This window comes from Cucurbita pepo, chromosome 10 (genome assembly GCF_057944985.1).
Source record: "Cucurbita pepo subsp. pepo isolate OVF chromosome 10, ASM5794498v1, whole genome shotgun sequence".
Taxonomy (NCBI): Eukaryota; Viridiplantae; Streptophyta; class Magnoliopsida; order Cucurbitales; family Cucurbitaceae; genus Cucurbita; species Cucurbita pepo.
The window spans coordinates 14,226,430-14,244,250 of NC_141807.1; the positions used below are offsets into that span (position 1 = coordinate 14,226,430).

The window sequence follows — 17,821 nt, forward strand, 5'->3', positions numbered from 1 at the left end:
TATAAATTAGAGAAACAATTTTGTAGAAATTCAAACTCGGAACTGATGTCATGGGCTCACATAGGTTGACTTGGAGTTCAATGGACTTTCATTAAGGACAACGACTTAAGCTAACCAGGTAAGTGACCTTACTATCGGCGTGGTTATATTTGATGTTGACACGTGCCCTGTGGTTCTGCATGTGTCATATATATTGATATGTGTGAATTGTCTGTGGATTGATATGCTTCCTATATGTTATGCTATGTTATGCTATGTGGTTTGTATGATAATAATTATGGTACGATGTGCTCAAGGATAGGTTTAGATAGGGTACGAGAAGGATGCACAAAACGAAATGTAACGATAGGAGTAAGATACGTTCATGAAACGTTAGAGTTAGGTTACATACCGGAGTGCTATGGATAGGAGATATTGATGAAAGAATACGGTTAGGTTATAGGTAGAAAGGGATAGGTTGGTGATAGATTGATAGAACGATAGCATTAGGGTACATTCTTGTGACGATATGACTAAAGTACGTCACGTAATGATATGTCTGTGATAGGTATAAGAACGTTAAGGTTGTGGTAAGTTAGAGAACGATATGACTATGAAGTGTTTGCGTTATTGACTCGGTTATGATATGATACATTGTACTAGATTATTGTGCTTAAGTACGAAATCATGTGAACGTGAATGTATGTTATTTATGCTGCTTAGTTGATGTGATATGAATGCATGTGACTATGTGTGGCCCTTATACGATTATGGCTTGTTGTATGAGTATTGAAATGTAACTGAATGAATTGTATGACATGAAATACGGTAAATTGCATGATACATAACCCCGCTAGGAATATGTATGATATGTAACGAAATGAGAATGAGAATGACATGTAAGCATGAAAACGTGACACGGGGTTATTGATATGAACAACGACCAAGGAATTTCCATACCTCAAGGTCCAATTACAAGGACGAGAGCCAAGAAGCTACAACAAACCTTATACAGTTATATTCAAGCTATGGTGAGCTCATCAAAGGAAATTCTAGAAGACGTTGGTGACCTCCCTTATATGTTATGCAAAGTTGAGCTTCAAGACAGAGATGAATTAAATGCACTTTAAGTTGCATTTAATGAACTCCGCTGAATTTATCAATAGTCCAAGGATGACTAATAAGCACATTTTATTATTTGCATTATTTAATTATAGTTTAACTATTTGTTTTCATATTTAAGCTAGTTTTAAATATAGGAGTTAAGGTTATATTGTAACCCACATAGGTTACTATATTCCACCATTAACCAGCCATTTTAATATGGAGGTTATGGGTATTTCTCATTTACTAGCCCATTTAATTTTGGAGTTATGTATCACATAGGTTAAGGTTTGTAAAGGCTATATAAAGCCTTCTTTTCTTTGATTAGACATCAGATTTTGGAATTGAGAATAGAATTTCTATTTTAGTTTTGTTGAGAGCTAAACTTTCTTTGCAAATTCTTGTGTTTAGAACTTGCATGTAGAGTCATTCAAGTGGTATTGATCAAACCTCTTGTGGAGTGATTCGAATCACGAGTTTAGAAACGAGTTTTCTTTACTCTTGATCTTGATCATCAAGGTAATCCGTTCCATACTTTCCCTTGGGTTGATTTCCATATCATTTTGGTATCAGAGCTTTAGGCTCAAGATCGGATATATGTTTCATTTCGCTTATCTCTTTTAATTCTCTTATTATTTTTTTTTCTCAGTTTGTGTAGAATGTTCATATTCTATCACAAAAATATATAACAAAAAAAAGAAAATACATTTTTTTTTCTGTTCTTTAAAGTGTTAGATCTCGATCTTATCAACACTATATTCTTCTTTAAGATCTTCTAAATCAATTTTCTTGTTGATAAATTGATTAGATTTTGCGAATAAGAAGAAAAAAAAAAAACCATTGAAAGAAAGAAAGCATATTGATGTTAAATGTCTTTCTTTTTTCCTCTTGATTATTATATGTAACTCTCATATGTTCCTACGTCTAAATTAGTCCTTAATCATTTTCTTTCTGTAATTCGTTTCTTTGTCGTTATTCGGATTGCTCCTTCAATACCCTTGTTTATGTATTGAGTGTGCGTGCTGTCTATTCACATTGAATTGCACTTAGCTCTACAACATAGCTTGTCTCACATCCCAATTTGTTTTTTGGAGTGTGATTTGTGTGTGCTCAATTGTGAGGGTGAGTTTGTAAGGGAGTGACACATTGATTCGAGTGTTGAGTGCTAAACACGAGTGAACTACATTTACGAGTGAATACACGTGAGGGAGCGCTTGTGAGGTCCTTTTCTTTTCTTTTACCTTTCTTTTGTAGCATGGAAAATCCAGACGACAATACTAACATTACTGATGCACGATTGAGAGAAGCACAACAACGAACCATGGAAAGACTAATTCGAGGAATAGAAGAGTTGACTGATCGAATAGGAAGATTGGAGATTCAAAATCAAGCACGACAGAGGATTCCACAACCTACGCCCTCAACCGATACATATGAGGGCGACAATTCTGATCACCACGAGGATAATCCACATGGGGTTGGTCATGGCTTGATGCGAGGGCGAGACCATGGAAAAAGGTATCATAATTTACAACAACGAGTTCCTTATGATGATAGAATTGATCGTAACGTGGGGAGCATCAAATTAAAACTTCCCAAGTTTTATGGCAAAACCGATCCAGAGGAGTACCTTCAATGGGAGAAAACGGTGGAGTCGGTGTTCAACTGTCATAATTTTAGTGATAAAAAGAAGGTACTGTTATGCATTGCTCAATTCAAACAATATGCTCAAATTTGGTGGGATAAATTGATGTCAAGTAGGAGAAGAAACCTTGAAGCACCAATTGATTCATGGTACGAGTTCAAAGAGTCCATGAGGAAGCGTTTTGTTCCACAATATTTTCAACGGGACATGGCGCAAAAGCTTCAAGCATTGAAACAAGGACGCAAGTCTGTGGAAGATTATTACAAGGAGATGGATACATTGATGGATCGACTTGATCTCGATGAGGACATGGAGGCTCTCATGGCACGGTTTCTTAATGGGTTAAACACAGAGATTGCAGACAAGACTGATTTACAGCCTTATTCTAATATTGAGGAGTTGTTGCACATTGCAATTAAGATCGAGAGGCAAATCCAAAGAAGATCTCAACGGTATTCTTCTAAAACTTTTCCCAATTCTACTTCTACATGGAAAAAGGATAGTAAGAACATTGATTATAAGCATAGAAATCCAGAGATTAATGAGAAGCCTCAAGCTAAATTTGAGAAAGGGGAGAGTTCTAGAACAGGGAAAGAAAAAGTAGAAAAGTCTAATGTTCGAAATAGGGATTTAAAGTGTTGGAGATGTCAAGGGGTAGGACACTATAGTAGAGATTGCCCAAATGCAAGAATTATGACCATCAAGGAGGGAGAAATTGTTACGGATGACGAGGCACATGACGACATAAATGAGGAAACTGATGAGAGTGAGGAGTTTAGCGAAGAGGACCCTACACATATATCTTTGGTTACTCGACGAGCTCTAAACACCCACATTAAGGAGGACGGCCTAGACCAAAGAGAGAACTTGTTTCAAACTCGTTGTCTTGTTCAATCTGTACCTTGTAGTGTTGTCATTGATAGCGGTAGTTGCACCAATGTTGTGAGTTCCATTCTGGTCAAAAGACTTAATTTGAAGACACAACCACATCCAAGACCCTACAAGCTTCAATGGTTGAATGATTGTGGGGAAGTACGGGTAACTCAACAAACTCTTGTTTCATTTACTATTGGAAAATATGTTGATGATGTTTTATGTGATGTTGTATCCATGCATGTTGGAGATTTACTACTGGGGAGGCCATGGCAATTTGATCGTCGGGTAATGTATGATGGGTATGCAAATCGATACTCTTTTACTCACAATGGTAGAAAAACTACTCTTGTTCCATTGTCTCCAAAAGATGTATTTATTGATCATTGCAAACTTGAAAAGAAAAGGCAAGAGGCTGATGCAAAAGCAGAGATTGAAAAAGAATCAAGTGAAAAAATGAGCTTGAGTGAAAAGCAAGAGAGTAACACTCAGCCTAGAGAAAAAAAAAGAGAGAAAAGCCAAATCAGTAAGCTTGTATGTTAGATCAAGTGAGGCTAGGAATGTTTTGCTCTCTAACCAGACTATTCTTGTACTTATGTGCAAGGGGTCTTGTTACTTTACTAACATGCTTAACCCTTCTTTGCCTAGTGATTTTGTTGTGCTTTTGCAAGAGTTTGAAGATTTATTTTCTGAGGAGATGCCTAGTAGTTTGCCACCACTTAGAGGGATTGAACACAAGATTGACTTCATTCCTGGCGCGCCCATTCCAAACCGACCAGCATATAGGACTAATCCAAAGGAGGCTGAAGAGATACAAAGGCAAGTAAGTGAACTCCTTGCTAAAGGGTATGTACGTGAAAGTTTGAGTCCTTGTTCTGTTCCAGTTATTCTAGTACCTAAGAAAGATGGTTCTTGGCGTATGTGTGTTGATTGTAGGGCTATAAACAAGATAACTATAAAGTATAGGCATCCAATTCCTAGATTAGATGATATGCTTGATGAATTGCATGGATGTAGTCTTTTTACTAAGATTGATTTAAAATCGGGTTATCATCAAATTCGCATGCATATTGGGGATGAGTGGAAAACAGCTTTTAAAACCAAGTATGGTCTTTATGAATGGTTGGTTATGCCTTTTGGATTAACTAATGCACCTAGTACATTCATGAGACTAATGAACCATGTCTTACGAGAATACTTAGGTAAGTTTGTGGTTGTTTATTTTGATGACATCCTTGTTTACTCTAAATCTTTAGATGATCATATTACCCATGTACGCAATGTTTTGACTACTTTAAGAAATGAATGTTTGTATGTAAATTTAAAGAAATGTAGCTTTTGCATGGAAAAAGTTAACTTTCTTGGGTTTGTAGTTTCATCTAATGGTGTTGAGGTTGATGAGGAGAAAGTGAAGGCTATAAAAGAGTGGCCTACACCTAAAAATGTAAGTGAGGTAAGAAGTTTTCATGGTCTTGCAAGTTTCTACCGTAGGTTCATTAAGAATTTTAGTACAATTGCTTCACCCTTGAATGAACTTATTAAGAAAAATGTATCCTTTATATGGGAAAAAGATCCAGAACTTGCTTTTAATACTTTGAAAGAAAAATTGAGTTCTGCTCCTTTGCTTGCATTACCTAATTTTGAGTCTACTTTTGAAATTGAATGCGATGCAAGTGGAGTAGGGATAGGTGCTGTATTAATGCAAAATCAAAGACCTTTAATGTTCTTTAGTGAGAAGTTGACTGGTGCATCTTTGAGGTATCCAACTTATGACAAAGAGCTTTATGCTTTGGTTCGTGCATTGCAAACCTGGCAACATTATCTTTGGCCTAAGGAGTTCATTATTCATACGGATCATGAAAGTTTAAAGCATTTGAGAGTACAAAATAAACTCAACAGACGACATGCTAAGTGGTTAGAATTTATTGAAACATTCCCTTATGTCATAAGATATAAACAAGGTAAGGAGAACATTGTTGCCGATGCTTTATCACGAAGGTATGTCCTCCTCAATACTTTGAATGCTAGGTTGTTGGGTTTTGAACACATAAAGGATTTGTATCAACATGACATGTTCTTTGCTCCTTTTGTTGAATCTTGTGAAAAAGGACTCATTGTGGATAATTACTTGTTGTTAGATGGATTTTTGTTCCGAAAAGGCAAACTTTGCATACCATCTTGTTCCATACGTGAGCTACTTGTGAGGGAAGCTCATGGAGGTGGTTTAATGGCACACCATGGAGTTTCTAAAACTTATGATATGCTGTCTGAACATTTTTTTTGGCCTAAAATGAGACATGATGTTCATAAAGTTTGTGCTCGTTGCATAGCATGTAAACAAGCTAAGTCTAGGCTTCAACCACATGGTTTATACTCCCCATTACCAGTTCCTAATGGTCCTTGGATTGATATATCAATGGATTTTGTTTTAGGTTTACCTAGGACTAGAAAAGGTTATGATAGCATCTTTGTTGTGGTTGATCGATTTAGTAAAATGGCTCATTTTATTCCTTGTCACAAAACTGATGATGCAAAACATATTGCAGACCTGTTCTTTAGGGAAGTTGTACGATTGCATGGTATTCCTAAAAGCATCGTTAGTGATCGTGATGTCAAATTTTTAAGCCACTTTTGGCGTGTTTTATGGGGTAAGTTAGGAACTAAGCTCGTATATTCAACTACTTGTCATCCTCAAACGGATGGACAAACTGAAGTTGTTAACAGAACCATGACTACTATGCTTAGGGCTATTATTGATAAGAATCTTAAGACTTGGGAGGATTGTTTGCCATTTATAGAATTTGCATATAATAGGGTTGTTCATAGCACTACTAAATGCACACCTTTTGAAATTGTTTATGGCTTTAATCCTTTAACCCCCATTGACTTGTTACCTATACCATCAAAAGAATTTGTGAATTTTGATGCAAATACCAAGGTTGAGTTTGTTCATAAATTGCACAAGCAAGTAAAAGAACAAATTGAGAAACAAAATTTCAAGGTTGCCACCCGAATTAATAAAGGACGTAAGATTGTCATCTTCAAGCCAGGAGATTGGGTTTGGGTGCATTTTCGAAAAGAAAGATTTCCTACTCAAAGAAAATCTAAGCTTTTACCACGAGGAGATGGACCTTTTCAAGTTCTTGAGCGTATCAATGACAATGCTTATAAAATTGATTTACCAGGTAAGTACGGTGTTAGTGCAACTTTTAATGTTGCTGATTTGAGTCCTTTTGATGTAGGTGATGGCTTGGATTCGAGGACGAATCCTTCTCAAGAGGGGGAGAATGATATGAACAACGACCAAGGAATTTCCATACCTCAAGGTCCAATTACAAGGACGAGAGCCAAGAAGCTACAACAAACCTTATACAGTTATATTCAAGCTATGGTGAGCTCATCAAAGGAAATTCTAGAAGACGTTGGTGACCTCCCTTATATGTTATGCAAAGTTGAGCTTCAAGACAGAGATGAATTAAATGCACTTTAAGTTGCATTTAATGAACTCCGCTGAATTTATCAATAGTCCAAGGATGACTAATAAGCACATTTTATTATTTGCATTATTTAATTATAGTTTAACTATTTGTTTTCATATTTAAGCTAGTTTTAAATATAGGAGTTAAGGATATATTGTAACCCACATAGGTTACTATATTCCACCATTAACCAGCCATTTTAATATGGAGGTTATGGGTATTTCTCATTTACTAGCCCATTTAATTTTGGAGTTATGTATCACATAGGTTAAGGTTTGTAAAGGCTATATAAAGCCTTCTTTTCTTTGATTAGACATCAGATTTTGGAATTGAGAATAGAATTTCTATTTTAGCTTTGTTGAGAGCTAAACTTTCTTTGCAAATTCTTGTGTTTAGAACTTGCATGTAGAGTCATTCAAGTGGTATTGATCAAACCTCTTGTGGAGTGATTCGAATCACGAGTTTAGAAACGAGTTTTCTTTACTCTTGATCTTGATCATCAAGGTAATCCGTTCCATACTTTCCCTTGGGTTGATTTCCATATCAGTTATGTTCATTAAATGATGACTGTAGGACTAGTAGGACCTCATGCATATTGTGTGATCATGCATTTGGGGGGATACCCCTATCCCATCACGAGCGTACGGACGCGTACATCCAAATGGCAGGACAACGATCGTTATGCCCTGCATAGCGCTGCCGTGACGGTTTTAGTTTTAACGGGTCCCGGTGGGCCCCCAGAGCATGCCCACCGGCTAGGGACAGTGGCCTAGCGGTGTGCGAACTAGTTGGTGAGCCCATACTCGCACGTATGGGCTGCGTGTAGAGTATATGATACACGTCCACGATTACCTGTTAGGATTACACCGTAGGGAAAACGAAATGCAATGAAACGAAACGAAATGAAAGATAGGTCCCATCATTTCATTGCATGTGATTGTTGCATTTAACCCCCATAGTGGGGTCACTTACTGAGTATTTCTTTAAATACTCAGGCCATGTGCTACTACATTTTACAGGTTAAGGCAAGGCATTCCTGTACGGCTGACGACGGCATCGCAACTCGAGATCATGGCACATGCATAGGATAGTGGTATTTATTTTCTTAGGCTTAGGATAGAATAGGATGTTTTAAACTTAAACGCTTATTTATTTTATTTCGGGTCTTTTGTTGTGTCGTTTTAAAGATGTTTTCGAAACACGTAAGTCCATGGCTGTGTTTTTAAGTTAAAGGTTATGTTTTATGGAATTTAAATGAAGTCTTCCGCATTCAATGTTTATGGTATGTATACAGTAGCGACCATAAATTAAGTAAAAAATTTCGGGTCGTTACACGCCTGAAGGTGAATGGTATAAAAAACTGGTCATGCACCAAAAAATCATGGGAAGACCATTGATGGAATTAAAGCAATCGGCTCTCCCCTGGATGGGTTTCCAATCAAAGACCTAATGTTTGATGTTGACTCTTTTGAAGAAAAAGCCACAGGATCGAACAACAAGAAACGTGGCGGTAGCTCTGAGAACTCTATCACACACATAAAAAAACGTGTCGAAGAGTTAGACATTACACAGAAGATCTGGCTTTCATCGAGGAGACCCGAGTTTGATTCTCGACAATGAAATTTTATTTTCTTATTTCTTTTATTTTATAGTTTCATCTTTTCTCACCAATTATATTTAAACTTTACCTAGGTTTGAGAAGCACTGTAATGGATGAGTTCAATAATATCTTAAATTCAAAAGACTTTTATGAACTTGGTTTGAGAGGCACTATAATTCTCAAGTTCAATAGTATCCTAGATTAAAAAGACTTTTATGAACTTTGAACCTTTAATAGTGTTATGTCATAGATATTTAGTTCAATTTCAACCAGTAAGGTTGAGGTCATTCAAATGGTTAATGTGATAATCCGGTCATTTTCAAGGTCTCTTTTGTTGAATGCCATCATGGCTGAGATGACTGAGATGAGCACCAAAGTGAGTTTGACAAGGAGAGTCGTAGAGAACCACACCCCAAGCCAAGCTCATGTTGGGCTTAACAAACTGAAAATCAAAAAACACGAACCCTTAAATGGGAACCGGGCGGCTGAGGAATTAAAAAACTTTATTTTTGACGTAGAACAATACTTGAAGGTTACAGGAATTTGCTCATAGGACCTAAGAGTTACGTTGGCCACAATGCATCTCATGGACGGTGGCGCTCGAAGGTGGATGATATAAAAAATGGGTCATGCACCATAAACTCATGGGAAGATCGTCGATGGAATCGATGCAATCGACGCTCCCCTTGGTGTGTTGCGAATTAAAGACCTGACGTTTGATGTTGACTCTTTTGAAGAAAAAGCCACACGATCGAACACCTCGAATGTCGCGGTAGCTCTAAGAACTCTATCATACGACCTGAGAGTTGAGGGCTACAGGAACTTTCTCATACGACCTGAGAGTTACGTTAGCCGCAATGCATCTCATGGACGATGCAAAACTATGGTAGTGCTCGAAGGTGAATGGTATAAAAAATGGGTCATGCACCATAAACTCATGGGAAGATCGTTGATGGAATCGATGCAATCGACGCTTCCTTGGATGGGTTGCCAATCAAAGACCTAACATTTGATAGTGACTCTTTTGAAGAAAGAGCCACACAATCGAACAGCTCGAAACGTCGCGGTAGCCCTGAGAACTCTAACACACACAGGGAAAGACGTGTCGAAGAGTTAGATATTAAGCAAAAGATCATGCTAAAACTCTTCAGCGATCTGACAAAAGACTTCAGGACATCAACACCAAAAATCCATTGTCGTCCAGGGGTCAGGATATTTGGCTTTCACTTAGGAGACCCAGGTTTGATTCCAGCGATAGAATATTATTTTCTTATTTCATTTTATTTTACAGTTTCTATCTTAGATTAAAAAGACTTTTATGAACTTCGTACCTTTGTTATAGTTATGTTATAGATATTTTGTTCAATTTCAAATGGTTAATGCGATAATCCAGTCGTTTTCGAGGTCTCTCTTGTTGAACGACATCATGGTTGAGATGAGCAGGTGATTCAAATGGTTAATGCGATAATCCAGTCGTTTTCGAGGTCTCTCTTGTTGAACGACATCATGGTTGAGATGAGCACCCGTGTGAGTTTGACAAGTTGGGCTGTAGAGAACCACACCTCATGTCAAGTTCATGTGGACTTAACAAACTTAAAATCCAAGAACACAACCCCTTAAATGGAAACGGGGATGCTAAGGAATTAAAAAGCTTTATCTTTGACGTAGAACAATACTTGAAGTTTACTAGAACTTGCTCATAGGACCTAAGAGTTACGTTGGTCGCAATGCATCTCATGGACGATGCAAAACTATGGTGGTGCTCGAAAGTAAATGGTATAAAAAATGGGTCATGCACCATAAACTCAAGGGAAGACTGTTGATGGAATCGATGCAATCGACGCTCCTCTGGATGGGCTGCCAATCAAAGACCTGACGTTTGATGTTGACCCTTTTGAAGAAAGAGCCACACACGATCGAACAGCTCGAAACGTCGCGGTAACTCTGAGAACTCTATCACACACATGAAAGGACGTGTCGAAGAGTTAGACATTACCCAAAACATCATAGTAAAACTCTTGAGCGATTAGACAAAAGACTTGAGGACAACTACACCAAAAATTCGTTGTTGTCCAACGGTTTGGATATTTGGCTTTCACCTAGGAGATTCGGGTTTGATTCTCTGAAATTGAATATTATTTTCTTGTTTCTTTTTATTTTATAGTTTCATCTTTTGTCACCAATTATATTTAAACTTTACCTCATTTTGAGGGGCACTTTAATGGTCAAGTTCAATTGTATGTTAGATTAAAGACTTTTATGAACATTGTACCTATGTTAGTGTTATGTTATAGATATTTGTTTCAATTTCAACAAGTGGGGTTGAGGTGATTCAAATGGTTAATGTAATAATCCGGCTATTTTCGAGGTCTATCTTGTTGAACGCCATCATGGTTGAGATGAGCACCCGAGTGAGTTTGACTAGGAGACTCGAATTTAAACTTTACCTACGTTTGAGAGGCACTATAATGGTCAAGTTCAATGGTATTTTAGATTAAGAAGACTTTTATGAACTTTGTACCTTTGTTAGTGTTACTTTGTACCTTTGTTAGTGTTATGTTATAGACATTTGGTCAAGTTCAACAAGTAGGGTTGAGGTGATTCAAATGGTTAATGTCACTTTATTTGATTCAAATTGTTAATGTGATAATCCAGTTGAATAGTTACAGGTTATTTCCAAGGTCTCTCTTATTGAACGCCAACAAGGCTGAAATGATTGAGATGAGCACGTGAGTGAGTTTGACAAAATTGAATTATAATAAAATAAAATCACTAAAAAAAATCAATAAAATTGAAAAAAATTGAAAAAAAATTAGCCTTATGACACTTCCTTCAAGAGAAGGGTGGTAAATCAGGGATTCCTTCGCCCAAGACCCATGATCCAACTCCCAACATGGAAATGATAAGCTATAGAATCATTCCAAGAACCTCAATGGATGGGTTACAAACTCACATTACCAATCTCGACAACTGGACGTGTCATCGACGTTAGAAGAACGACCGCATCAGAGCAAGTCATGGGGATAGAGGATCCCGTTGAAGGATGATAGACCAACCGTAATCTTCAGCCCAACGAGCCAAGCTTTTGTAGAAGCAAGAACCCTTGTATTAAAGAAATTAACACCTTCTTATACAAAATTTGATTCAACCAAGAGATAAAGCTAGAATTAGATCATGAGATCCAAGATTGAGAAACAAGATTTGGAACCTTTTTCTAAATTGAGTCACTTCACAATCGAACTTGATCAAGGCTTGATTGAATGACTCAGATGCAATCTACCGCAAGAATTGCATGAAACTTAGAAATGACAAAGATATGCTCAGATTTCTATAAGGGGGATCGTCTCAACTTGAGAGGTCAATTTCATTGATCACAAATATGCTTTTACATAATAATTTGTAGGTATTTATAATCTCGCAACAAAAGAAGTTAGTGGCCGTGATTTAATCTCGATCCCTTTAAATCTCAAATCTCCACAGAAGACGAAGTCAATTTGAGCATTACAAACTTTATGAAATTAAAATAATAAATAAAGTTTTCTAACCACTCATGAAATGATGCTTGCAACTTCATCCACTACTTCAACCGTGAAAATATTTACTTTTGAATCTCCAAATGGTCTTGACTCAAACGAATCAGCTTGTAACACATGAATGATGGTTGAACCTAGCCTATCCAATTTTGTAGATGAAATATGAATGCTTGTTGAATCTTCTTGGCCTTGGGTTGTGTAATAGGTTCAGTTGGAACACCGTGATTCATATCATCATCCCCCTCTTCAAAAGGATTCGTCCTCGAATCAGAAAAATCATCACCTACGTCAAAAGGACTCAACTCAGCAACATTGAAAGTAGAATATACACCGTGATTCTTATCATCATCCCCCTCTTCTAGATTAGTCCTCGAATAAGAAAAATCATCACCTACATCAAAAGGACTCAACATTGAAAGTAGAATGTATTGACAATTCTACAGGAACATCAATTTTATTGTTCCATGCAATAAAATGAGTCATTTTACTAAATGTATTATAGAGCATTTATAGTCAAATAAAGAATTCTTATAGAGCATTTATAGTCAAATAAATAATTAGGAATCCACCCTATCTTTAGATCTACACACCCACTCCCACTCCCAATTCACCTATCCACGTTAACATTAAATTGAAAATTCATCAGTAAATTTTTTTATGCTAATTCATTGAAATTTTAAAAAGAAATCATCGCTAAATTTAGATAAGATAGTAAGTTATACTACTTGAATCAGGTCTGGTGAAGGTCGAACGAACACGTGACCTTCAAATCTTCAATATTATAGTCTCCCAACTCAGCTATCCCCTGTGACATTGATAATGAAAATTCTCACATTTGAAAAAAGAAATAATCACTAAATTTAGATTAAATAGTCAAGTAATTTTAAAAAGAAATAATCACACATTTTAGATTGAATATTTAGGTTATGCAAGTTAGTCAACTTGAATTTGGTGGGGTGAACGTGGATCAAACACGTGACTTTCAAATCTTCCTCTCCAAACTGAGCTATCCCCACTAAAATTAAAAATAAAAATCATCGGGTAATGATATTTTCACTACTTCATTGAGATTTTAAAAAGAAATAATCAGTAATGTTAGATTGAATAGAAAAGTTATGCAACTTAGTCAACTTGAATCAGGTGCGGTGAACGTGGATCAAATACGTGACCTTGAGATCTACAATGATGCTCTCCCAACTAAGTTATCCCCGCTACCATTAAAAATGAAAACTCATTAGTAAGGTATTTAGCTAATTCATTGATATTTTAAATTGAATAGTTAGAAGTCAAGTTATGTGACGTGGATCAAGTGCGGTGAACGTGGATCAAACACGTGACCTTAAGATTTTCAGTCTAACGCTCTTAAAACTGAGTTATCTTTGCTAATATTTGAAGAAAAAAAAATCAACATAGCATCTTTACTTTTTCGGGACTTGGACCATAAACAGTCATCTACTCTTACTCCTTCTCCCTTCTCTAAGAATCAACATAGCATAATCATTCCATGAAGGTCGAGGTAGTCTTATAAAAGAAGATGAGGGTACCACTTTCAAATCATTCCATGAGGACTTGAGAAAGTTTTGTAATAGAAGATGAGGGTACCACTTTCTATTGCAAAATTTCTATGTGAATAGAGAATGAACCATATTCTTGGGAGATAAGATAAAGCCTCGAGCCTAACTTCAAAGGCATTACACAAATTGTTCTATGATATTTTTTCTAGGAACTCTTTGTTATGTTGTCCGCTGAAGGTTTCAAGAAAGGGACACAGATTCTCTATTGCACTGATCTCCCAATAGAAGTTATACCTAGGTCATCTGTCGTCACAATTCTTTTAAGAAAGATGCGCCCAAATAACCAGTGAACAATAACATTTAAAGAAGTTTCAAAGAGCGAGAAGAGGATTGTGATAGAAGTTGCCCTAGGTAAAACTTCTTTAAATGTCTTAGCCAATCATGACCTCAGAATGAGGAGTCTCTTGGACAACAATAACATATGGACAACAAATGTCTTAGCCAATTGTGACGGTCATGATTGCTCAAGGCGTGTTGCCCAAATGATCGGTAAACAATAACATTGCCCAAATAACCGCCTTGGACAATAAATCGTTTACAAGAATGGCTGAGACATGCAACATGCAACCATAGGCAACACGCCTTGGGCAATCATGACTGTGACATCTGCCCCCACACAATTTATTGGATGAGGCTGACTTTAGATCTCTCAATGCGCTTCCAGCTGATCTCATAATGAGAAGTCTCTTCCAACCTACTAGGTGCTGTTGAAAATCATTTCTCGATTTGTTGAGTCTTCATGTCTTCTCTGTTCGTGTCTTTCCTACTTTCTTCGCTTGAAACTTTTTCTTATTTGTATGACGTCATACCACCTGCTTCTGCTTGATGTCTTATTGGTCGAAATAATAATGTTTCAAGTTACTAACGTGGACAACAAGGTTAGTCCGCATCCAAAAGAGCAATTGGATTCTATATGATGTCTTCATAATCTTATGGATAACTTTAACTAGTCCATAGTATTTTCACACAAGTTTTTGGTTCTTGTTGCTTTGAACTCGAAGTTTATCTGAACTTAACTTATATGAACTCTTTATTTTTCTTGAAATTATTGTCGTTGACGCTTCCGACTGACCCTTCTCTTCATCCATCTAGATGATATTTCTGTGTGAACATCTGTTACTTCAGTGGTTTGTTTCATGTAGTGGCAACAACGTTTCTATTGAGGTTGGCTCACTCGAGCTCCCCTCTTCAATTACAACAATAGCAGCAAGCATAGATTCATCATGGCTATGATTCTTTCTCAACTGTAGTATCGACATCATTTTCAACCCTCTTGGTTGATGGATGTAGTAGCTAACATAGAGTAATTGAAGCTCCACATGAAGTAATTTAAAGTTCTAGTTACTTAACTAAAGTTTATCTCGTCTTTAATGAAGCATGAGTTGCACTTAAGTTCATGAAATGTTTATAGACTCCAACTCTTAGTACTATTAATGCAATTATATTTCATATGAGTTTGTCATAAATCAAACTATGGTACATTCAACACAACTTAATTTGCTTGTCATACAAAGAAAAATAGAAGAATTAAATCAAACAAACTGATGAACTGAGCCGAATAAATCCAACCCAACCCAAACTGATTAGTTTGATTCATTTGTTGGGTTGTAGTTTATTTGATAATACTTGCATATTAGAACAATTCAATATTACATGCCTTACTTACAAGTAAAATACTAGATCATCAACTTTTTGTTTTATAGTCCAACAACCGCTCAAAAAAATAGATTTCAAACTTGAGAGAAAAAAATATTTTGAGTAGGAGTTAAAAATGTTCCATTTTTTTTTTTAAAGGGCATTTGGTCTAGTGGTATGATTCTCGCTTAGGGTGCGAGAGGTCTCGAGTTCAATTCTCGGAATGCCCCTAGGTTCATTTCTCAAAAGATGAGCCTTTTATGTTCATTTCTCAAAAGATGAGCCTCAGAGAAAGCAAAATTCAACAGCAACCTTACTACTCACGATATATGTCTCAAATGGAATTATAAAACTTACACTAGAATTTTCTATTCTTTTTTCTTCGAGTGCAAGAGGTCTCGAGTTCAATTCTCTGAATGCCCCTCCGAAAGAAAAAATAGACTAGCAACTAAGAATTATAGATCTACTAAAAAGGCATTTGGTCTAAGTGGTATGATTATCGTTTTGGGTGTGAGAGGTCTCAAGTTAGAGAATATGAGAATAGAGAATGAAACATATTCTTGGCAAAATAAAGATCGTCTCGAGCCAGACTTCAAAAAGAGTATTATACAAATTGTTATATTGTATTCTTTCTATGAACTTTTCATTATGTTATCCGCTGTCGTCAAATAGGTCATTTGTTGTCACAATCCTTTTAAGGAAGATGCACCCAAATAACTGATGACGAAGTTTCAGAGAGCCATAGGCTCGAATCCTGTCACCTTGATGTGGTATTCTCAGGGGCCGAAGTGCAAAGCCCCGTAGTCTATCCGTGGTCAGGAAGGAAGGCATGTTGTCCGCTGTCGTCACATAGGTCATCTTTCGTCACAATCCTTTTAAGAAAGATGCACCCAAATAACTGATGAAGAAGTTTTAGAGAGCCATAGGTTCGAATCCTGTCACCTTGATGTGGTATTCTCAGGGGCCGAAGTGCAAAGCCCCATTGCCTATCCGTGGTCAGGAAGGCAGGCGAACTGCGTACACTGAAAAAAAAAAAAAAAAAGATCTTCTTTTCTATCACACGTAGAATTGTCATTCTTTTGTCTTTTGAAACCCCTTACCTTATCAGTCATCAGGCAGGTTTTTGGTATCATATTTCGAGATAATTATTATGAAAAAGCTATTCCACTAGTGTGACTTAGATACCCTTTCTTTGTGGTATTAGTCATGCTATTTGAATAGCCTAAAGTCATCATAGCCTCTCCACCAGTTCCGAACACTCCTTCGGCATCAATGTGTTCTAATGAAAGAGATCAGACCCTTTCCCGAACCAGAACCGGGCACAAAATGCCGAATGAGAAAGTCGAAAGCGAGCTCTTTTCGCGTATACGCAATCTTGAAACCCAATTAGCTCACGGACTGTCTCCTCAACCCTGGCGAGCATGAGTGCTTGGTAAGAGAGAATGTCGAATGAGAAAGACATTCGATTACGACAACATTTGCAACTACCAAAGTGCACTAAACCTAGTAGAGATCTTCGATATAACGATAATGGAACTTCAAGCCCATTTAATCAATCCGCTCTGTACCTTATTGTTGACCGAATCGGATGCACGTCAGGCCTAAATTCTCTCTCAGTCACCCGGAGACTAAAGGAAGATCAGATCCGAAGTTTACGAATCGAAGAGAAAGTGGATCTGAGTTCTACACACTTTCATTTTCAAAAGCTTCGCTTGCCTACGGTACTTTATTCATGATGTGCAACAATACGGTCATCTCTCAGCCGTGTATAGAGAATTCCTTGATCATTTCCTTGGCGGATAACACAAATGAAATCGCTTCCCTGACCGCCCATCTTATGAGTCCATTATTGTCTTGTTGGTTTGTTGTATTATTCTATACCTCTCTCGATTGATAGAAAGAAGTTCGAGAGCTGGGAGGGCCTATCGTGAGGGAACTTTCCTTTTCACGGTAGGCAAAGGTAAAGCAGGAGCTGCATATGTCCACGGTGATCAAGGCAGTGTGACTCCTTCTTTAAAAGAGGTTGGTTTTATCGAAACTATTAGATCCGCTTTCGTTAAAGAAAAAATAGGAGTTCTTGGTTTGGCCGATGTCGATTCGTATGGCAATGTGGACTCGACTCAGGATGAGGATTCTGCTTTTCATACTGCTGCTATGAGCCGAAAGAGCTGGTAAGCCATCTCGCTAAACGAAAGGAAAAAGCACGTACGGGTTGACCTTGTTACAAGGGGCGGGGGCCAGCCAAAGAAGGTCAGTCGGACTAGGTTAGGACCGTTAATCCGGTTCAGCTAGGTTCTTCCATGCGAGAATGTATGCGTATCGGTATAATCTTTAGGACCGGTTGCTTCCTCTTTTTGTTTATACGTTTGGAGAAACCTGCTAAGCCCGTCTTTCTTACT

At 37.2% G+C, this 17,821-nt stretch overlaps 1 non-coding gene across 1 annotated transcript; it reads left to right on the forward strand.

Moving 5' to 3' along the window:
• The first annotated feature begins 15,580 nt into the window (after positions 1-15,580).
• Positions 15,581-15,652, forward strand: TRNAP-AGG (transfer RNA proline (anticodon AGG)). The gene has a single exon. It is a non-coding gene; the product is annotated as a tRNA-Pro (tRNA).
• Positions 15,653-17,821: the final 2,169 nt, after the last annotated feature.